The sequence below is a fragment of the Schistocerca serialis genome, chromosome 9, assembly GCF_023864345.2.
Source record: "Schistocerca serialis cubense isolate TAMUIC-IGC-003099 chromosome 9, iqSchSeri2.2, whole genome shotgun sequence".
NCBI lineage: Eukaryota > Metazoa > Arthropoda > Insecta > Orthoptera > Acrididae > Schistocerca > Schistocerca serialis.
The window spans coordinates 234,431,068-234,456,309 of record NC_064646.1 but is presented as its reverse complement, the minus strand read 5'-3'; positions in this window follow the sequence as shown (position 1 = coordinate 234,456,309).

Below are 25,242 nucleotides of genomic sequence, written 5' to 3'. Positions count from 1 at the left end.
ACGCAACATTCATTAATGGAATGCGGAAACCCGCATTGGTTACGGCGAGTTGAATATCAGCGTCCGTGGCATTTAAATGTTTTGTGTAGAGTATTTGTTTAGAAATTCATTGGTCCATTCTTTATAGATAGCACCTTAAATGGTGATAAATGTCGAACATTGCTATAGTGCGCGTCATTTACGACGGTGGCCGAGTTTAGGTTCGTTCGGCGCATCTGACGTCACAAAACAGTCAGCCAATGAAGAGATAACGACTTTGCCAGAGCTCGACTGCAGTGTAGAGCACGGCCGAGTGTCTTCAGTTTTAGAAATATTCAGTCATAAGTAAAGTAATTGAACAAAAGCAATGTCTTGATAGCAGACTTTCTTTTATAGACTGTTTGGAAAAAGCATTATTTATACCAATCGCTTCATATTCTATTAATTAATTAAACCAAAAATGTAATAAGGCTCCTAATTCAGGCAATAGCAAGGAAAGGTGTTTGTATCATTCTCACGAACCGATTTTTCGCAATAAAGACCAGCGGTAATTGCTTATTTCTTATTGTACTTCGACGAAACGTGAGTAATTCATAGTCATACCAACAGTGTTTGTGGGTATTTTGCGTGATATTTCAGAGTCCTCCCGAGATTAGGTTGAATGCTGAGCTGCGATAGTGTAATGGTTAAGGGCTTTGGTTGCTGAGTGAGAGGTTCTGGGTTGAAACCTTGCACGAAACTGCACACTCCCCCCTAAAGGTAGATTTTCGAACTATACTATACTATGGCGCTGCTTCTCTTGGCGTGTGCGTCGTTTGTAACTGGCAACGCAGCAATCTCCCGCGTCTGGGCGGGTATGAGCGAGCGCCAAGATAAAAGAATGAAACTACAGATGACAATCTTCCAGTATTGCTGGCAGACCTTCTCTTGGGCTTACGAGAAACAATGCCGTTTCTACATAATGTTCGTCCAGCACATTTTTTGTAGCACGCAGAGATGTATTAGATCGAGTGCACAAGCGTCGCTGGGTCGGAAAAGGCGGTCCCACATTTTGGCCAATCTTATTTTGTATGTTTTTGGTGGTGTTATTAGAAGAGTGAAATTTATAATGAAGTGCCTACAATATGCAATAACGTAATCCAGCTTATCACCAATACATGTAGGCAAATAACGCCGGAAATATTTCTCATGTCGAATCATTCCATGTGCAGATAAATAAATACATCAATGTGAGCGGCGACACTATTGAACCCTTACTTTGAAATAATTCATACAATCAAGCACCTCGTTAAAGAGATGTGAGAGAACACACTTCAAGCGAACAATCGGTAGATGAGAGGTAAGAAGCCACACAGCAAACACGCTTTTTTCACTATTTATACCTCTGGTTCTCCTTTCTTGATCCAGTACATTATTCTAGAGCCATACCGTTTTGGAACCAAACTGTGATATTGATTGATTACAGTCCCATCTATCGCTCAAGGTCAAAAGTTTTTCATAGATGAGTTACTTTTTTCCCGTAGAATTCGAATGCACAATAACAACTGAATGGTCCGATTTAAGATTTCAAAGTTGGCAACCGCAGGCAGCGTATTTTTAAAAATATTGAACACGTATTTTTCCGTTTTTTTATCCGATGTGTAGTTTTTCAGCTATTTAGTTACCTCGATTTGAAAAACTCACCCTATATATTATGACAACATTGTCTGTTTTTAATTTATTTTTCTAGCGTTATTTGATCTGTGGTTTAGATCTTCCACTCTTTTTTAACCCAGTTCAACCAACATATTATAAACTGGATTCAATCGGACGCAGAATCTGTGAGGGACTAGTCTGGTTGCACTGAATTATCTGTATAATTGGATGTCAGAGACGGTCAATATTAAATGAAACTTAATTTGCCCGGGTTCCCAGGTTCGATTCCCGGCGTGGTCAGGGATTTTCTCTGCCTCGTGATGACTGGGTGTTGTGTGCTGTCCTTAGGTTAGTTAGCTTTAAGTAGTTCTAAGTTCTAGGGGACTGATGACCATAGATGTTAAGTCCCATATTTCTCAGAGCCATTTGAACCAAACATAATTTGATTCATAAGACCCATCACAGATCTGACGTAGAGCTTGTTTGACATCATGGGAATGACCAGCGACTAGTATAACAACGGCTACCCATCTTACGGGGCTCACTTTAGCGAAAGTGGCAGTTGTAGGTACACTCCTGTCATGCTGTCGACGTGTGTAAGAAGCAGAAGCTACAATGTGCGTTTGGTTTCAAGATGTCACTGTACTGTTCGAGTGACGTGTGGCCAGCAACACTGCTGCAGAGAAATACAATAGCTGTGTGCATCCCATAACGCTTCATTCTTTATAATTTCTGAAACAGAAGAAACTAATTTCAAGCAAAGTGTACATTCGTTATTTCGAAGTTAAGAAACACCTCAGTAAACATATTCCCCTGCAGTCCTGGACACTAATGGACCAGAAGGTATGTGTTCACACGGGAAATACGGATTTGAGTGTCTGCGGTATTAGTGGGGTCTTGCATTAATGCTATTTAAAATAAACTGCTTTGGATGGTTGACGCCTTCTTCACAATAAATATTCGAATGCTGAATTTAGTCCCGCGTCTGGGCTATTATGACGCGACCGGTGTCAGAAGTGAGAGAAACTACGATCAACTACAAAATATTTGCCGTCTCTAAGCATGTATGCCGATCCCAGTTTAGTGATCGCTTACCCCTTGTGCTGAAATTTGGTGGATACGATCAAATTCGCAAGACATCTGCGTAATTTCCCAGCGGCTACGCATCGAAGTGACACTTATGACGCCCTGGAGTCACTGTTTGGAGAGTACAAACGATGCTTACATAAATAAATATTTTGGGATACAAAGATTACTAAAAACTACACCTGAAAATCTTAGAAACTTCTGGGGAGATGGGGCATTTCGGGAAATACGGACAGTTTCTCGTAGGATTCTGCTCTGTGACGATCTTTTATTGTGAGATGAGTGGTTTCCGACAGACTATGTGACGTGAAAGTGTTTCAATAGTGTGCAATATGGTTGGTACGAAACGATATTACAAGTATGCTCCTCCACCGTCATTAATGATCCTGTAATGTACTCTTTCATATGTCTAACATCAATCTTAGTGACCTTCGTCATTGACAATAGATTTCAGTCTTGGCATGTTCTCCATTTACTTTTTCATCCTCCTCTCTCGAGGAGGAAGCCGCTTACTAATTTAGTTTCTACTGCATCCATCTTTTAGTTGGAAATTCACCAATTTTCGTCAACGCAGTTATTCATTGGTCACCGACATTCATCGATATTTTTTGTATGTCCTACCTTTTGACAGGAGGTCTTTGGGACGACAGTCGATTACTATTGGGAGATAATGAAACGCCTACAGCCGTCCTTGTGATTTTATTTATTTTGTTGTAACCAGTTTCGGCACTTTCATTCGCCATCTTCAGGCAGTAGTTGATGCGGAAGAGGTTAACACGATCCCTATAGATACTGCATCACTGGACAGCAAACTGGTTAGGCAGACTATCTGGAAACTTTCATGTCAGCACTCTAACCATCAACTGCCAACTGACTGGAGAAACATTTAAAATACGCTAGTTTAGATGTTTTTCCAGTCAGTTAGCAGTTGATGGTTAGAGTGCTGACACCAAACTTTTCAGATAGTCTCCGTAACCAATCGTACTGGCCACTGATACGATATGATAGGGGTTGTGTCAACCTCTTCCGCATCAACTACTGCCTGAAGATGAAGGGCCGAAACTGGTTGCAACAAAATAAATAAAACCTTAAGGACGGCTGTAGGCGTTTCGTCGATATTGGTCGAATATTACTTCTATCAGAAACAAAGCTACTTCCCTTGGATCAACGTAGTTTACTCAGGCTCGCTAGAAAGCAGTTTTTATGAGATCTGTTTCGGATTCTACTGGATCCCTGCTTCACCCTCACACTCTCCCACAACATTCTGTAAAGTGCCTTACAATGCCGTGTTACCACCTAAGTCTGTTTTCAGTGCTAAAGTAAGCAAATGTAACACACGCTGAACTGCTTTGCTCGGTTTTGTAATACAAGGTAATAGGGAGCAAGGTCTAGGCGTTAGAAACGTGGACTGGCACTTTCAAATTTTTGCGAAAAATCAACATTGACAAGTGATTACTAATTATTAAATCATTAATCAAAATCTTGCTTTTTGTACACAAATTCTATGGATTTCATTCCCTGTGGATATTTAGCAAATAGCTTTGAATTAAATAATTCACGGAAACTCACAGCTAAATAGAACAGCTTCCTTTTAAAATTTTATTTTACCTGAAATTACTTAATCAAAAAAGTCGTAAATCGTGTTGACCACTTATACAATGAAAATTTACATGAATCTGCTTGACCAGAAAAACCAGAAAACATAATAATAATTTACACAACTAAGTATAACAGGCACAATTTTCTACCAAATAGTGATTAAAGAATTTCTTACAATTTATGTCCATGCCTCGCCGGCATTGAAAGCGTCTGATGTACTGTCACAAAGGGCTGACATTAACAACGGTTAAGGCTACATTAAGTTACCAACACTTGACAAGGAATAATAAATTTCCTTAGACCGTAGCTATGTTGACAACCGAGGCGCCTCAGTAGCTTCAGACCAGCTACGTAGACAACTACCATTCAGCATACAGCGGCGAACTGCGCCGGTCTAATACTGACAATAGTCACTGGAGGTCCACGAACGTTACATTATATCAGACTTTCCATCAGGTAATCTGAAAGCAACCTTTATTACTTCCTGGAGACCGATATCACTAAGGGCAGATACCCACTGTATTCTACCAAGTTACGAGAAAATTACAGAGATAGCACTGACAGGCTAGTCTCCTAGAGATATTTTTTTTCCCAAATAGTAACCGGCTGTAATTTACTCAGTGATGAAGCACTAGAGCTTTACGCAAGTCTTTGATGCCCTTGGCTACCAATTTAGTTCAAACATAGTGTGCTAACAGCTTTCGGAAAACAACCAACGCCTATTTTTTCTTAAATAGAAGGACACTCTTTCAGTATACTTAAATACTAGTTTCTACGTACATCCATACTTGAATGTGTCATTGTATTGCGAACGTTTAAAATCGCTTGGCTTATACACGTATCACATAGAAATAGCTCATTCCACATCCCTACGCACAGGAGTGGCATATAGTCAGAAGGTTATGGCGAAGTGAGAAGCGCCTCGGTCGAACAAACGAATGAGAACTACCACTAAGAGAGATAATTGTGTAACGTAACCACACCTGTTAGCAGCATAATGTTAACGGAATACTGATTTGTCACCAATGGTATCCACAATATCATTAAATGTACGCAATCGTTATACAGCACAAATATAGGCGTAGAAGACACGATTAGACGTACCTACTTAATCCTTTGCTTCCCACAGGCTACACAACGTGATACTGTCTTACAAAATCCAACAGTCTCCGCCTCAGGCTACAGCTGCACGACATCTCCAGATGCACACCCGACTGCGAAATCTGGATAAACACTGATCTCTCCGAAGGTCTACTTAGTGCCACTGTCCAGACAAAAGCTTAGCAATCAGTAATGAGCACCCCCACGAGTAATCGGTTTTCTCCTCGAGCCTAACATAAACCAACTGACACTCTACGCCTCTAGCGCCGCTTTCCGGCCTTGGATGGCCCCACCGCCAAGCGTCAGATACGCTGGCCATCACAAATGAGCCACTCCAGGACACAGCTTGTAAATTGTTCTGGCAGCTCTGCTTCGCAAGCCATTTGGACAGTAATGATCAGTTAACTAACGCCACAAAGATACAGGTCACCGCTGAACTCAACCAAAGTCCAGTGACGGGAAATGTAACCTGATGCATTCGATTCAGCAAACATGTGACTCTGGAAGTGCTTCTCTTGTATTAGAAAATATTACCTGCAATACAGAATTCAGTTTTTCTTCTCTCACTGACGTATCACGAGCTGCTAACAGCGCACTAGTTAGTAGGAGCTACTTTAGTCAAAATCTTTCGGTACACAACGTTATTCGATGTGTATAAATGAAGGTGAATAACGACGCACTTATCACATGCATAAGGACAATGTCTCGATTGTCACGTTAATTGTAACCTGTTAGCTGAATATATCCATTATCAGATGCTTTGCAGAATTTTTCTTTTAAGAATTTCACTATCGTGCAGTTAGCACACCGCTTCTTCATTTTCATTAAAGTGTGCTGTACGAAACTTCAGTAAAGAATCTTTCTTACCCTGCAGAAGTTGTCGAATTTTTGACTAGTATGAGGCTGATCAAAGAATAACAAGCAACGAAAAACTTTGGTATCCTTTCGGCTACCCTATCGGCCGACTGGGAAGAGAGGGCTAGACAGACTCCATAGGAGACGCCTGGACGGATGATAGAGACGCGTAACCGGTGATCACAACATGTAATCCTTGTAAGGAGATTAAGGTGCTGATCCTAAAACACAAGCAATAGAGGAATTAACAAATTTTTCAGTAAATTCGCTCGTTGGATGAATTGCTTTTAGAATTATCAAAGAGCAATTAAGTAGTAGATTAAGGTATGATAAAATCATATAATTATCGTAAGAAACATTTAAGGGCACTTTTACAGCAATTTAATTGATATAGAGTAGCCAGAACCCTCTCTTGATGCTCAATAACTGGTCGCAGGTTCGAAACCTGCATCGGGCATGGATGTGTGTGATGTCCTTAGGTTAGTTAGGTTTAAGTAGTTCTAAGTTCTCGGGGACTTATGACCACAGCAGTTGAGTCCCATAGTGCTCAGAGCCATTTGAACCATTTTGCACAATAACTGCACCACTATTATGGCTTCCAGCACTTAACCAACAGTCTTTCCACTGTTATGAAGAGAGGAAGCTTTATTGAAAAACTATACCGGGACAATTAATGATATTCAATTTCCCATCCATAGGTACATTACCGGGTTGACAAACCGATTTCGCTACATAAATGTACCCCAACAGCCTTACAGCTTGCTCATGGGAACTTCATCGCTCAACACAATTAGCATGAAACATATACCACGTATGCTCCATCTGAAGTGCGATGTCTTCTTGATCCTCCACAGAGACCCAAGGGCGTAGATTTCAAATGGCGTAAATGGAAGAACATAAATCGCATCCGTACAGAATACGAGGTGTGTGCAGAAGACCCACACAAATGGTCTTATCAGCCCAGTGCAAGCTCTGATTGTGGAACAACGAACCGGACCAAATAACACATTGTCGAGGAGTGTAAACTAAGAGCCCACCTGGGTGATTCGAACGACTTTTTCATGGCCACATCACCAAGTCTTCACTTCATAAGGACATTGTACAATAGCGTATAGCAATTGTTCGGAAGTGTAATGTTTCATTTGTCTTTGTCTTGTATTTTTTTGTGTTTTCTATTGTATTTCATGTACAGTGTTTTACTCTAAGTAACTGATCTAAGTTGTTGTTGTCGTTGTGGTCTACAGTCCTGAGACTGGTTTGATGCACCTCTCCGTGCTACTTTATCCTGTGCAAACTTCTTCATCTCCCAGTACCCACTGCAACCTACATCCTTCTGAATCTGCTTAGTGTACTCATCTCTTGGTCTCCCTCTACGATTTGTACCCTCCACGCTGCCCTCCAATACTAAATTGGTGATCCCTTGATGCCTCAGAACACGTCCTACCAACGGATCCCTTCTTCTAGTCAACTTGTGCCACAAACTTCTCTTCTCCCCAATCCTATACAATACCTCCTCATTAGTTATGTGATCTACCCATCTAATCTTCAGCACTCTTCTGTAGCACCACATTTCAAAAGCTTCTCTTCTCTTCTTGTCCAAACTATTTATCATCCATGTTTCACTTCCATACATGGCTACACACTTTCAGAAATGACTTCCTGGCACTTAAATCTATATTCGATGTTAACAAATTTCTCTTCTTCAGAAACGCTTTCCTTGCCATTGCCAGTCTACATTTTATATCCTCTCTACTTCGATCATCACCAGTTATTTTGCTCCCCAAATAGCAAAACTCCTTTACTACTTTAAGTGTCATTTCCTAATCTAATTCCCTCAGCGTCACTCGACTTAATTCAACTACATTCCATTATCCTCGTTTTGCTTTTGTTGATGTTCATCTTATACCCTCCTATCATGACACTGTCCGTTCCGTTCAACTGCTCTTCCAAGTCCTTTGCTGTCTCTGACAGAATTACAATGTCATCGGCGAACCTCAATGTTTTTATTTCTTCTCCATAGATTTTAATACCTACTCCGAATTTTTCTTTTGTTTCTTTCACTGCTTGCTCAATATAAAGATTGAATAACATCGGGGAGAGACTACAACCCTGTCTCACTCCCTTCCCAACCACTGCTTCCCTTTCATGTCCCTCGACTATTACGACTGCAATCTGGTTTCTGTACAAATTGTAAATAGCCTTTCGCTCCCTGTATTTTACCACTGTCACCTTCAGAATTTGAAAGAGTATTCCAGTCAACATTGTCAAAAGCTTTCTCTAAGTCTACAAATGCTAGAAACGTAGGTTTGCCCTTCCTTAATCTAGCTTCTAAGATAAGTCGTAGGGTCAGTATTGCCTCAGGTGTTACAACATTTCTACGGAGTCCAAACTGATCTTCCCCGAGGTCGGCTTCTACTAGTTTCTCCATTCGTCTGTAAGTAATTCGCGTTAGTGTTTCGCAGCTGTGACTTATTAAACTGATAGTTCGGTAATTTTCCCATCTTCCAACACCTGCTTTCTTTGGCATTGTAATTATTATATTCGTCTTGAAGTCTGAGGGTATTTCCCCTGTTTCATACATCTTGCTCACCAGATGGTACAGTTTTATCAGGACTGGCTCTCCCAAGGCCGTCAGTAGTTCCAATGGAATGTTGTCTACTCCGGGGGCCTTGTTTCGACTCAGGTCTTTCAGTGCTCTGTCTAACTATTCAAGCAGTTACGTATCTCCCATTTCATCTTCATCTACATCCTCTTCCATTTCCATAATATTGTCCTCAAGTACATCGCCCTTGTATAGACCCTCTATATACTCCTTCCACCTTTCTGCTTTCCCTTCTTTGCTTAGAACTGGGTTTCCATCTGAGCTCTTGATGTTCATAGAAGTGGTTCTCTTTTCTCCAAAGGTCTCTTTAATTTTCCTGTAGGCAGTATCTATCTTACACCTAGTGAGATAAGCCTCTACATCCTTATATTTGTCCTCTAGCCATCCCTGCTTAGCCCTTTTGCACTTCCTGTCGATCTCATTTTTGAGACGTTTGTATTCCTTTTTGCCTGCTTCAGTACTGCATATTTATATTTTCTCCTTTCATCAATTAAATTCAATATTTCTTCTGTTACCCAAGGATTTCTACTAGCCTTCGTCTATTTACCTACTTGATCCTCTGCTGCCTTAACTACTTCATCCCTCATAGCTACCCATTCTTCTTCTACTGTATTTCTTTCCCCCATTCCTGTCAATTGTTCCCTTATGCTCTCCCTGAAACTCTGTACAACCTCTGGTTTAGTCAGTTTATCCAGGTCCCATTTCCTTAAATTCCCACCTTTTTGCAATTTCTTCGGTTTTAATCTACAGGTCATAACCAATAGATTGTGGTCAGAGTCCACATCTGCCTCTGGAAATGTCTTACAATTTAAAACCTGGTTCCTAAATCTCTATCTTACCATTATATAATCTATCTGATACCTTTTAGTATCTCCAGGCTTCTTCCATGTATACAGTCTACTTTTATGATTCTTGAATCAAGTGTTAGCTACGATTAAGTTGTGCTCTGTGCAAAATTCTACCAGGCGGCTTCCTCTTCCATTTCTTAGCCCCAATCCATATTCACCTACTACGTTTCCTTCTCTCCCTTTTCCTACTACCGAATTCCAGTCACCCATGACTATTATATTTTCGTCACCCTTCTCTATCTGAATAATTTCTTTTGTTCCATCATACGTTTCTTCAATTTCTTCGTCATCTGCAGAGCTAGTTGGCATATAAACTTGTACTACTGTAGTAGGCGTGGGCTTCGTATCTATCTTGGCCACAATAATGCGTTCAGTATGCTGTTTGTAGTAGCTTACCCGCATTCCTATTTTCCTGTTCATTATTAAACCTACTCCTGCATTACCCCTATTTGATTTTGTGTTTACAACCGTGTAGTCACCTGACCAGAAGTCTTGTTCCTCCTGCCACCGAACTTCACTAATTCCTACTATATCTAACTTTAACCTATCCATTTCCCTTTTTAAATTTTCTAACCTACCAGCCCGATTAGGTGATCTGACATTCCACGATCCGATCCGTAGAATGCCAGTTTTCTTTCTCCTGATAACGACATCCTCTTGAGTAGTCCCCGCCCGGATATCCGAATGGGGGACTATTTTACCTCCGGAATATTTTACCCAAGAGGACGCCATCATCATTTAATCATACAGTAAAGCTGCATGCCATCGGGAAAAATTACGGCCGTAGTTTCCCCTTGCTTTCAGCCGTTCGCAGTACCAGCACAGCAAGGCCGTTTTGGTTAGTGTTACAAGGCCAGATCAGTCAATTATCCAGGCTGTTGCCCTTGCAACTACTGAAAAGGTTGCTGCCCCTCATCAGGAACCACACGTTAGTTTGGCCTATCAACAGATACCCCTCCGTTGCGGATGCCTACGGTACGGCTATCTGTATTGCTGAGGCACGCAAACCTCCCCACCAACGGCAAGGTCCATGGTTCATGGGGGGGGGGGGGGGGGGGGATGTAAGTATCTGTATTAACTATTTTTTTTTAATTTTTGTCAGATGAAATTATTCTTGATATCTATAGGTCAATACGACAGGGAGAAATTCATTGTTATTTTACTCTGGGGCATCAAATCATCAGGTCAGTAGGTATTACAGTCTCATGTGACACTTAATAACACTTTTTTGGTGAATCTTCTTTCTATGCGATATCTCAAACGGAAATATATTGCATCCAGTATCTCAGTCAAGGTTATCGAGTGATGTGCTATAATCACGCGAATTGCCGTTCACACTAAGCGTTAACAGGTTAGTAATGTCGTTCGCCATGAAACTCGACATTATGCTATAGGTTCGCACATCGGCGTGTAATTTTCCTCGGTATACAGACCCTATTCCTCCTTTCATTTTGTGTAACTTATAAACATTTTGTCAACCATATTGAGGGGTGTTGCACTCATACCCAACGAATGTACAACGATATAATATTTCCATCACTAAGGTAAGTGCAAATTAGGTGCGTGGAAAACTGTTTTTCTTCTACCCCGAACCTCGATTCCTGTCTTGCCCAGTCGGAATTAAATATCTGCTCTACGCCACCTTAGTTTCGGGTAGTTTTCTGCCCGTTTTATGAACAGTTCGACCGGAATGCGACGCTCGCTTATATATATCTGGCCAAAGCGGTTTGTTAGAGAGAGTTCCGAACTTCCACAATTAATTTTGCTGCTTCGAGTTGGTTAATTGCCTCCATGGAGAAAGTTGTGCCGTCTTCTCGCTGCTCCTTTTAACTTTGCTCAGCATTCCCCGGTGAACTCTTCCGAGCGGGAGGCAAAAGAGGTTAGAATACAAGCATGAAATTATGTTTGAAAAGTTGCTACGATTTCCTTTCTCCTCCTTCCTTTTTCCAAGATATGGCGCTGATAAGCGATGTTCACTAGAAATCGTCTTCGAAATGAGTGAGCTACCGCCATGCTATTAACAACTGTATCAAAGCTTGTCTTACCTTTTCCAATCTTGAAAATAGAACTTATGAACAACTGTATCGGAAAACTCATATAAAATTAGAACAGTTATAGTTTTGTTACTTATGGGACTTCAATTCCAACAAGTCAAGAAAATAACAAAAACTGAAGCTGAGGGTACATGAAGGATGACAGCTTCAGAAGATTTAGATAACAACCAATGTTATTCTCACTGCCAGCAGCGAAAAACGTGTGTGATTTTCTGTGAAGAACGGAATAGTGCAGACTATATTCTGGAGAGAGATAGAATTATCTTATCCTGTCATTGCTGTCACCACAAAATTATGAATAGATTGTTAAAGTACTGAACAGTTAATTTTGACCCGCGTAATCCTCGCGCAAAAGGATAATCGTTACATAATCTTACTGTCTTGGGGAATTTACTAATACACCAAATTTGGGGCAAGCTGCATATCGAAAGACACTTGCAACATTGCTCATAACAGTGTAGCTCACCAATTTGGTTTACCATGAGCGATAATAGCTATAGAAGGTAGTTATCTCCCAAGTTCGTAGATATATAACATAATGTGCAAACAAGGTCAGAATACTGAATAGCACATTATAATCTTTTCACTTCTGTGGGCATGAAACATGGAAGGTCATCCATGATGTCAACCTGTGAAACAAATTATCTTCAAACCTCTGGCACATTGTACCTGCATGTCAGATTCCCAAAGTTCATATGTAATTAAGATAAGTTATACAAAGATTGGCAGGCCGACATCAGTGAAAATATAACTTTCCATTTTAATTCATCAGATTTTCCATTGGGTTCCTTTATAATTATCTTTTTTTGGTATGAGTCACGATTTCCTTTCATTTATATTGCACACGACACACTTCGGCATATTATTCTCATTTTCAACTGCGTCTTTCTCTGTGTACTATGCCGTATCTCAAACGGTAAAAACGAAGTCTTACAGCACTACTTTGTTATCCATCTGTCTGTGTGTCTGTCTGACTGTTAGAAGCCCTATTTCTCAGGAACAGGTAAACGTATCAAATGGAAATTTATGTCACTTATTGAAGTCTACAGCCGCTTCCCTGTGGAAAAAAATTAATCTTCTGTGTCTTTACAATCACAACATGCAGCCATTTATCTCATGTATTTTAATGCTTGCAAATTCACTCATTAAAACTTATAGGGTACCTCTCGTTGACCTAGTATCTGATATTTTGCCGGAAACGAAGTTCCGCATTACTACCAAAGGAAAAGATCCGTAATTTGTTAATTTGTAATTTTGACACACGAAAAACTTTTTGCTGCACATTTGTTATCCGACCATGTATGCCCGTCCTACAGTTAAGATCGCTTTTTCTCACGAACAGGTCAATGTATTTATTTGAAATATATGTGGCCTGATAAGATCAGTTGTTCTTGGCCTCTGTAACAAACGGAAGCTGCTAAGTCAGTACAGTCGAAAGATTCGATCACGTAGGTCACATATTTTGATCCTCACAAACAAGCCAAGGAACAAGATGTGATAATTGGTAATCTTCAAGTATATCAAAAGTATTTGTTTTTTTTAAATCTCTCATACGACTGTCCGTCTGTCCCCCTTTCAAAATGACTTCTTCTAAGGACTGGCTAGACGTAAACTCATATTTTGCTGTACCGATATTAGGCAATAATCGCCGAAATTCTGTATTCCCCGGGATGAATCAACTATCTGTATACACAACTGAGTTTGTTCGGAAGCCTCAGTGAGTGAATTCTACTCGCAATTAATAAGGATTTTTACGTAATGTTTTTGATATATGAGGTACTGCGTTATTCTGTTGACTTTAACCTCATACATCAAAAACATTACAAAGAAATGGCATCGAATCTTTTCCCAAAACGCGTCACAGAAACTGTAAGTAATAAATGAATTAAATCAGATTTTCCTTTGGTTCGAAACCATCCGTCGCCACATGTTACATCCAGCGGTAAGGTTATTATTCGATAACGCCGCAACAGGCAACTCCTTAACCAGTCCTTTGCTTAGATCTTTTCTGTACATTTCGGTACCCACCCATTGTTTCTGGTCCATCCTCATTGTAGCTTTATTGCTACATATCAGGGTAATAACTATTTCAAGAATCGCATCCATCCACAATCGTTATATTTTCGCCTTAAGCAATGTCTGTAGTTCCATCTAAAATTCATTCAGTAATCGCCTGTTCACATCTCGGCAATGAAAGTTAATACGTTTATCAGTAGACCTGTTCCTTGCGCGCCAGCGTTGTCTATACAAGGTGTAATATAGACGTCGTGCTCCTCTTCCAGTTGTTTAGCTATGACTCCACGTTTGATGTCATCAAGCTGGTTGCAACAGTATATACATTCCATACACACAACAATGCTAAAAAATTATCTAGCACATGTTAGTAAAGCATATTGGCAAGTGCAAGCTTGCGAAGCAAAGAGAAAAAAGAGCGAGAGACAGTACTTCTATATAGTAGACAAATCATGGTTTACTAGTTACAGATATCAGTTACTTCCACTTTCTTCTCCTCAGGACTTCCCATGGACAGAGTTCCATTTATATGCAATGCTGTGTAGCAGACATACTTTCAGGAATGTCATGCTCGTTTCCATGGAAATATTCGGTGCTTGTACAGCTCTTTCACTGAATACTAAAATTCAGTGGCCACACACGCTTGGCTTGAATAGCACTGTTGATTACAATAAGTCAGCAAAGCCCTTACGGATATGGTAAACAGATAACCAGAAAATTTACAATAAATGGGATTGTTTGCAAGAAACACATCTTAGTTGTGCTGACAGAAAGGGACATCCGGCCACCTTCACCCCATGATATTGTCAAATCCAGATTAAGATGATGACCCTGTGACGAGTCCGGATAAACGCCTGGATAAGATGATGATTGGAATGCATCTTTGTGCTCGTGAAAACCTTAAGTCTTTTTACAAAACGACTATTCGTGATAGACCAGCCCCGCCGCCGTCACCCCATCGGTTATTTCCCATCTGTACCAAGGCAATATGAAAAGAGCTATTAATGACTGAACCGAGGCATCAGATAATTTTCCCTTACTTCGTACTCGAACTGAGAGTACACAAAGTTGCTACTACCAGTACGAAGAATAGACCGCAATTACCTGTATGGTAGCTTACGCATTTAGATGTCGATGTAGAGAAGCTATGGGCTTCACGTTACTATCCAGCAGCCGGATAACCGCTAGTAACATCGCATGCGCCGTTCCGTTATTTACTGCACAGATACACTTGCATTTTAAGCCGGGAATCAATTCAGTTCCGCATCGGTAGACAACTGTTTCTCTTGATGTAGGTGGACAAATGTATGTCATGGAAGAACCCTCTAAGGCCTGGGACTGAACCATCTGCCATAAAGTCGATCGCTACCACACTCGCGATCGTCAGGGACTGCGGCTACGGATGCCGTGCAGAAAACAACTACCGCAGACGGTACGTTGCGCCTATATCTCCTGCACTTCAGTGCTAAATCCGCCCATATGAAGATATATTAATGTTACGGATTAATGAACGAAAGTCGTGATAAGTACACTAAATACTTCGAAAATAAATTAGAAGATAAATGTATCAATTAAAGACATAAAGTGTGAAAGTGAGTTCCTGGTCACATTTTGGAACTTTATTTTACAGGTACTACTTGCTCACACAAACTTTCACAACTCACTTTTACCGGTTTCGGCTACTGCCATCTTCAGATCTGTTAGCAACAAAAGCGGTGTGTAACCAAGTTCAGTTTGCTGACTCTAAATCTATGAAAGGCCTGGTGCTACATAAGAAAGGTAAAAAGTGTTTACATGATTGAAAGCCATGAATAGCAGCTATACATACCATAAAATATTCTGATGTAGTAAGAACGTCAAACTAAACATGTAAGTATATAGCATGCGCTGGTGATGGTCAGAATGCGTCCGTTATGGGTACAAAGGAACTGAGGCCAGCAGAGCGCTCTATAGCTAGAGTACATGGTTAACCATTGCAGTAATCTTAACTAATGAATACACATACCTCATTTTAACCATATACATTTGAGATACTGGTTAATCATATACCCTAGCTGTAGTGCCCTCTGCTGGCCTTAGTTTCTCTGTAAAAATAACGCACTCTGCTCATCACCAGCACTTCCTATGTACCTACATGTTTAGTTTGACATTGATATTACATCAGAATATTTTATGGTGTGTGTGGCTGGTATGCACGGCTGTCAGTCATGTAAACACTTTAATCTCTCCTATGTGGCACCAGGCCCTTTTTAGATTTAGCGTCAGAAAACTGAACTTATGTAAAGGTTTTTTAAATTACAGCTACGAGACCCAAACTTTGTTAAGTACTGTATTATTTATTTATTTTGCTACATATTTCGAGGGAATACGTTATCTTCAGGCTAAATGGCTTTACAAACCAATTTCGTGATAAGATTACACTGATGTTACGTAGTCTTTTCATAAATGCTGTGGTTATCCTGCGGAAGAAGAGAAAACTTAGTAAGAGGCGATGTCGCTTTGGAAGCTGGACTGATGTTTGCATGAAAATGTTTTGTAACAGTCACTCACTTTCTTCTTCTGGCGTGGCAGTCCCGTTGTGATGGGCTGAGGTGTTTCCATTTCCGTGGCCCACTTGATCACTGTTCACAAATTTTCACTAACGAGAAAGTAACTTGGAAACACGATCTCTAAAACAAATTTGTAGTGCAGTGGACAAGATGGCGTTCAAATTACAGCTGGTTTCGATCTGACGGTCGATCTGTCGATTTATCTGGTACCAAATGTTTACATGACTTCAGCACGTCTTGCAGGTTTACAAAGTACATCACAAGTTGACCACCTGTTACAATATTATTGTAGAAATCATGATATAAACTATTTTTATGCATTTCTAAGCTGTTGCTGGGGCTGGAGTCAAACGACTGTCCTGTTATGTATTTTTTATTCTAAGAGTACTGTAGTGAAATTGGAAAAGAAATGTAAATATCTGAAGTCCGTCATTTCATTCAGGATCTGTTCCCCCTGTGGCCATGGATGAATATTTCCATTTATTACAGGGTGTCCATTATCCAGCTCTTTTCTGAACTGTGTAGTACTTTGAGATCGTTGTCTATTATAATGCTGTGTCCTGTTCCATTTATATGTTTCGCTATACTTGATATATTCGGTTTGCCAAGTCCGATACAGTCAATGTCTTCTTTAAAGCGGGTTTTAAAATTTCTTCCCGTTTGGTCAATGTAATATTTGTTGCAATGACTGCATGTTCTTTTATAAATTCCTGATTTGTTAAATTTCTCTGTGGGATGCTGAGATGTCATGCATCAGTTTCTTCCTGAAGTTGTTGTTGGCAAAGGTGATGCTGATGCCTGTTTTTTTAAACAGCTTGCCCGTTTTGTCTGATATGACACCTAAATATGGTAATGTTATATACTTGGGTTTTTGGATGTTGTGTAAGGAAGCTGTCTCACATTGTTTATTGTTATTTTTAGTTCTACATTGCCGTAGTGTGTGTATTTCATCTTCGTGACAGCCATTATTATGTGCAATTTGTTTGATAGTGTTCTTTTCTGTCTCATAGTCGGCATCGTTAAGTAGAAATTTATGTGCTCTGTTTAAGAAGGGTCTGAATGCAGCTTGTTTATGTGAGTTGGGATGTGTGGAAGATTTATTAATGACTGTATCTGTGTATGTTGATTTTCTGTGTACATTGATATTTAGGGTGATTTATAAAATCACATGCAGTCATTGCAACAAATATTATATAGACCAAACGCGAAGAAATTTAAAACTCGCTTCAAAGAAGGCATTTACTGTTTCCGACTTAGCAAACAGAATACATCAGGTATGGCGAAACATATAAACGAAACAAGACACAGCGTTACAATAGACAACGATCTCAAAGTATCACACAATTCAGAAAAGAGCTAGAAAATGGACACATTGTGATAAATGGAAATATTCATCCATGGCCACATGGGGAACAACGAGATCCTGAATGAAATGACAGACTTCAAATATTCACATTTCTTTTCCAATTTCACTACAGTACTCTTAGAATAAAAAATACATAACATGACAGTCGTTTGACTCCAGCCCCAGCAAGAGCTTAGAAATATGTAAAGTAAATAGTTTATATCAGGATTTGTACAATAATATTGTAACAGTAGCTCAATTTGTAATGTATTTTGTCAACCTACATCTGCAAGACGTGCTGAAGACATGTAAACATCTGACACCACATAGGTCGGCAGATCGACAGTCAGATCGAAACCAGCTTTATTTTGACCGCAATCTTGCCCACTGCACTACAGATATGTTTTTGTGATCGTGTTTCCATGTTACTGTTTCGTGAGCGAAAATTTGTGAACAGTGATCAAGAAAGCCAAGAGAGCCGCGGAAATGGAAACACCTCAGCTCATAACAACGGGACTGCCACGCCAGAAGAACAAAATGAGTGACTGTTACAAAACATTTTCATGAAAACATCAGTCCAGCTTCCAAAGTGACACGTTTCCTGTTCTTCCACAGGATAACCACAGCATTTATGAAAAGTCTATGTAACATCAGTATAATCTTATCGTGAAATAGGTCTGTAATGCCATATAGCCTGAAGATGAGGTATTCCTTCGAAAAATGTAGCAAAATACATAAATATAACAATAGTTAACAAAGTTTGTGTCTGGTAGCGGTAATTTAAGAAACCTTTACATATTTCTTGATAAAGTCACGGTCGAAAAATAGTCAAAAGGCTTCAAAATGAACGTAGTTGGATACACATTGTTTCTGTTTGTAACAGACCTGAAGATGGCAGTGGGCGAGATCGGTGTTAGTGAAGTGTGAAAGTTTGTGTGATCAAGACGTATCTGTAAAATAAACAATAAATGAGGAACGAAACCTCCAAGGTAGAAACAAGAATCAGTTGAACGTTTAGGACGCTATGACGGCGGATCGCCAAGTAATCTGGTCCCTATTCGAAATTCACGTTGTATTTCCTTATTTTACACGAGTTCTCATGAGAAATGAACGAACAAAACCGCACAGAATATTCAGCACTGGAGAACAAGTAAAACTTCTGAAATATTTTAATAGTGTAGAGAAAAAGATGTGTCATAGAAAGTAAGTATTTGTTGATTTGAGCAACCCTTCGAAGGGAAAGTAGATTAACTACCTGCTGGTCTGTTAGTTTCTGTAGGAAAAAAAATTTACCCAACAAAGCATAAATACTTCGTCATAACAAAATCAAAATTACTCCGTAGAACTACTCAGTAGGAGATGTAAGAGTGATAAATAAAGAAATGTCGACGCTTGAAGCAACACGTACAAGAAAATGTTGAAACTTTCATATAAGTAGATTCTGTGTGTGTGCCTACTAACGGAAGGGTAATAACACGTCACCAACAGAAGCAATAGCCCAGCGGCGAAATACGCACAGGAAACAGCTTTGAAATAAACAATCTTTAGAGACTTTCAAAAGTAAAAGCGCCAAAAGTGCTCCCAGAAGAAGAAAGTAACACTGAAGGAAGTGAATTAAAATATAGGAAAGCCGAACCTCCAGATGATGTTGTAGGAAAGATTTGTAATAAGAATTCAAGAGTTAAATCCATCGCTTAATGGCAAAGCACGATTATGTGACGTCCGCTGAAAGGATAACATACTGCAATTATGGTAATTCGCCTTAGGTTAAAGACTGCATAAAGAAAATTACAAATACTGTAGACTTTCAATTATGTTTAAGGTATGGAATGAAATGGTCATGCAGAAATGTGGACTGGAGAAAAGCGTTTAACAACGTCACTGGTAGGAGATAACGTGACAGAATGAACTGAACTTTCTGTAGTACACCGTAGATAATAGCAGTTCTCTCCCTCAATATTTTACGCGTGTGTACAGGATAATTTGCGCTACTTGATCTCAGAAACTGACCACGCTGACCTTGGATAGACCATGTCTAATATCACTCACGACAGACAATTTCACGTGGAGATGGAATTACAATAAAGTAGATACTATTCATCTAAAGGAATTCGAGGAACTAAAATACATTGGTTGTATGCGGATTACATGAAATAAAAATGTTAGGTATGCGATTGAAGCTAAATACAGGAGCGATACATAGACGATCTCTTACATGCTACGTGGTTCCGTAACAAGCACTCATTTTTCCTTCTTCACGAGTTTAATTCAAGTTTTACTAAATCACCTATAAGCAGCATGAAACTTTTATTAGCTTTAAGTTATCATTTCTCGATCATGAGTTTATTTTGTATGGGTAATACGGTATTCATCACTTCAGCAGTTCGTGTCTCCATAGCCGCATGTACAGCTCAAACACAATAACCCATACCGGAGGGCTCTTATTGTGTGGAGTATTTCCTTTGCTAATATTTAACTAGCAAGAAACTATCAAAATAAATTTTTTATACTGTTTGTATAAGCGTAAATTTTTATGACTGTATGTGCTATATGCTTCAAAAACTTCACACTATATTTAATGTTATGCGATGGCCCATTTACGTATATCAATAAGACCTGAGAAACTTTTATCAAAGCGGTGTCACTTAGGAACTGCATTATGCAACACACAGCTGTAATGGTATGTTCTATGCACGTAGTATTATTTCCATTCAGCCTCAAAGACGTTTCTGTGTGGTACACTCATCCACTGAACAGATGCCCTGTTCATTGCATGAGCAGAGCACATATAGACGCCTGTGAGCCTAAATGAACATAATCTTACGTATATGCAGGCAATAACAACGATGGAACAATGTACTTCTGACATTTCGGTTAAACAAATGCATAACTGAGATGGTTTCTGGACCAGATGATAGTCTGACTTAGAATGAAATCGATAGTCTCTAATAAAACATACCGTTACAGCTGTGTATTGCATGATGGAGTTCTTACCATTAATTAAAGCCATACAACACCACAAAATAATTCGGTAACACTTTCTTTGTCCATGACCTATCTTACTATCTTTAATACGTTAAGAATTTTAATAGTAAAATAAATTGTGAAATATGGTGGTTGTAAGTAATAGCAACAACATACAAATTCATAAAAGATTGCTATTACGTTTCTCTCCTGATCTCGAGTTTTCACTTGTCCAACGATCTAGTGCTTGCCAAGGCGGGCCTCGTCGATCTAATTTTTTCTGACTATTAAAATTACAGTCATTTCAGTGCGATATATTTTAATTCTTAGGCGCTTAATTCTTCAATTTTCTTCCTTGCTTCATCTGAATGCTGCCATCTCGTTTTCAAGCTGATTAAAAAGTACTAACGTTTTTAATCGTATTTCTAATATGTTGAGTGGGATTTATACGCTCATTTTCTACAGCCTTGTTAAATACTGCAATCTGTTATAACCGAATAAAATATTTTACTGCTTTCAGAGTCCACTTATATATTTTTGCGCCAATATCTCCTCTTGTGATGGTTGTATTTACTCAGAAACTTGAAAAAGTATTTACGTTACCTCATCCATTTTGATTAGAAGACACCGCCGCCGTTTTCGTAAACTACACTATATGAATTGCTGAAACCAACCACATGTGGTTTTTTAATGATTTTATTGCACCGTTACTAATTTCATGCCTGAGCCACCGTCCGACAATAGCGGTAATTCTTTGCAAGTATTGCATTTGTGTCCTAGAATGTAACAAAATTTTTATGATCGCATAGTTTACAAGTGGTTTTAGATTTTAGTCTTAAAATATACCAAAGTTTTTGTGATTACATGTTTTCACTCTTATATATGCTACATACGTTTTACTTCATGAGAATCTCTCCAGTACTTACTATAAGAGAGAGGTATGAATTTTTTTATGATTCATTCTCATCAATGAACTGAACTAAATATAAAATGGTGCTCCGACATACTGTGTTCTACCTGAGATCAAACCTACAAATCCCATACTGCCATTTCCTGGGGCTACAGACATCTGGTTACATTGGGCGAGAATTACAATCACCTTCAGAGTACAGATTAACTTCGAAGTAGTTCTTCAGGTAATTAAATTTAATGTAGCATCAGTGAGCAGGCCATTTTGGTCGACCGGCATCTTCTTCGGTCCAGCACAAGACGTAGACAGTATGTTGTACCAATGACTAGTCGATCAACGCAGGTTCTGTATGAAGGTACATCCTTGCACTTCCGTCGCATCTCTTGAAGCAGCTGTGTCAACAAAAACGTAATATCTCGGACATTAACGAATTTTACGTCGACTCCGACTACCAGTTCTTCGTTTGAAGTGCTTCTTCGTCCAGTAAGAAAAATTGACGGAGCCATATCACGTGAATAAGGCTGGTGTAGCAACAATTCATACCTTAGTTCGTGTAATTTTGCCATGGCGACGGCACACGAGCGTGATCCAGAGTCAAAAGTCGCGGTACCCATCTTTCAGATAATTTTTTCGTTTCTAATTCTTCAGTTAAAATGTAATATACCCTTTCAGATGGCATCTTTTAAGCTTGAATAATTTCACACACTTTCCTTCGGCAACTCTCCATGACCATTTTGTGCACTTTTTACAATGATTTCCGGAGTAGTGACACATCTTGGCCAACAACTGCGCGGATCATCTTCTAAGCTCTCCCGGAGATATTTAAATTCATTCGTCCATTTGGCAACAGTTGAATATGAAAGAGCAGAGTTTCCCAGTTCATTCTGGAAATCGGCTCGAATGTTGTTTGCTTTCATACCTTTCTTTACGAAGTACTTAATCATTGCTTTAATCTCGAATTTTTCCATCTTCGCAAATCACTACCCGGTAACAACTATAGAGCCACGTCACCGTAACAGCTCTCTTCCAAGAGCACTGACGTGGCACGTGTTTACAGGCAACAGTACAATGAATATCACGTGGGCAACTCGTTGCGCTAGCGCTGACCTCTCGTGGTGATTCCGAGAACATTTCAAACCACCCTCTAGCAAGTTCATCAAACATACAACTGAGACATCAACAGCTTGTTCTACCGTTATTCAACAAAATATAAATTAAAATTCTATCTTACGACCTGACAGGAAATACTAAGAAGTGGTGGTCGCACTTCAAGTCAATAAACGGATAGAAGCAATCTGTCCGCTGTGTGTCCATTATAGCATTGAAGCGATACTAAACATTTTTTTCTAAAACTTTTTCATAGAGAAAGGTCGTACTGCAGTTCGTCCATTAAATCGTCCCACGAACGACAAAATAACTCTTATCAAACTAAGTACCCAAGGCAATACACGTTATATAGTGGGCAACCACAGGTGTAAGAATGCATCCCTGTTTAACAACACCACAGCAGCTGTTGAATAATCCTTTATTAGTACAACCGGTTTCACAACGCTGAAGTTGCATCGTCAAGTACAAAGGAGATTGGAGGAAAAATTAAAAATCTTTTGACAAGGGTCAAGTGAAATCAATATGCAGCTTCAGCGCTGATTAGATATTAAATACAAGAAATGGACAATAATACTCAAGAAAATACAGCTACACAATAAAGAGAATACTAATATTCAAATCAATTAAAACGAAACATAGAGATTGTTGGAAGCCTCCGTGAATTTCAGTAATTTTGCATTGAAACGTCCTTAACAGAAACAGTAATGAAAACAAAAGTGGCGGAATGAACGCCAGTGAAATGTTAAATGCGTCAAATTCTAAAAGAGAAATGGAGAGTAACGCAATTAAAATATATCAAACGGATCAATGACTGTATAAAACTCATAAAGACTGTTGTATCATGCTCAACCAGTAGAAAATAACCATACTATAATTCAGGGCTGTGAAATGGACTGTACTATAAAAGTACTGAAAGCGTATAAACTATACCGAAATATGGGAAACCCATGATAAAACTGAGATGGGCGGAAGATAAAACGAGTTGAAAGGAAAACGCAATAAATACATACAAAGACAAAACTCCCGGATCTTAACTGTATTCATCCGAGAACAAGCACGGAGCAATACCAGCTGAACACACAGCACACGGAGCCGGCCGAAGTGGCCGTGCGCTTAAAGGCGCTGCAGTCTGGAACCGCAAGACCGCTATGGTCGCAGGTTCGAATCCTGCCTCGGGCATGGATGTGTGTGATGTTCTTAGGTTAGTTAGGTTTAACTAGTTCTAAGTTCTAGGGGACTGATGACCTCAGCAGTTGAGTCACATAGTGCTCAGAGCCAAATGAAAAAGAACACAGCACACGGATAAGAGCGAAGATGACAGGGAAGCGCGGAGCACACACGGAAACAGGCGGCGCAGCAAGGCAAAAGAAAGCAAATAAATATAAAAGTCTTGGAAGGTGCCCTTACATTCAAAGTGTTGTGTAGAAACGGTAATAAAACATACGGAAGTAAAGTGATAATAAATGAAATACAAGAGGTAAAAAATTTTTACTACGATGTGGACTGGCGATACTAGCAACTACAATGCAGTGTCTTAACTCCGGTTGGCTGTTTCATCTGTATTCCGGCTGGCAGTTTCTACACCGCAGAATCTCAATTTCCTCAAATATATTTGATATACGGTCTTTATTTTGGCGATACAAAATTTTTAAAAAATGGGTCAAATGGCTCTGAGCACTATGGGACTTAACAGCTGTGGTCATCAGTCCCCTAGAACTTAGAACTACTTAAACCTAACTAACCTAAGGACATCACACACATCCATGCCTTAAAATTTTTAAATTATTGGACAAGTTGATAATAGCGTGCCCGTGTTCACACATGTACTTAGTGCTGATTTCTAGTTAGTCCAATTTAAGTCTCACGAAACCAGATCTCGAACTTCCTACCGGTCCGACCAACGTATTTAACGGGGAAATTATCGCACTTGATGTAATATATGGTTCAAATGTCTCTGAGCACTATGGGACATAACTTGTAAGGTCATCAGTCCCCTAGAACTTAGAACTACTTAAACTTAACATACATATGGACATCACACACATCCATGCCCGAGGCAGTATTCGAACCTGCGACCGTAGCGGTCGCGCGGTTCCAAACTGTAGCGCCTAGAGCCGCTCGGCCAATCCGGCCGGCGATGTAATACATCCCAGTAGTTAAACATCTGGGCTTTGTGACATTCTGCCTACGCCTATACTTGTGCCCGGCACTATTAGGAACGAAGTAAAGTCGTTTTATAACTTTCCTTTTTATTGTGTAACCAATATGATCAGGAATATTGCCCAAGTACAGCAATTCGTGATAAATGATATCACACGTTACAGGCTGACGACTGTTCGTCAATGTAGTTGGGTGACCGTCATGAGTGGGTGACCTTAGTTCTTTTTAAATACTTTTGTTAATATTATTTACAAAGGTAGAGTTGTATGCAATACTCTGCGTAGTGTGACAGTTCAGGGGTGGTTCTCTGTAGAGAGCTTCATTTGACAAAGGAACCTGATGCATCCTATAGAGAAGAGATCTAAGAGCGGCCCTTTCATGTGCTAAAGGATGGTTAGTTCTGTTGTGGATGACGACAGCCGACGATTTTTTTTT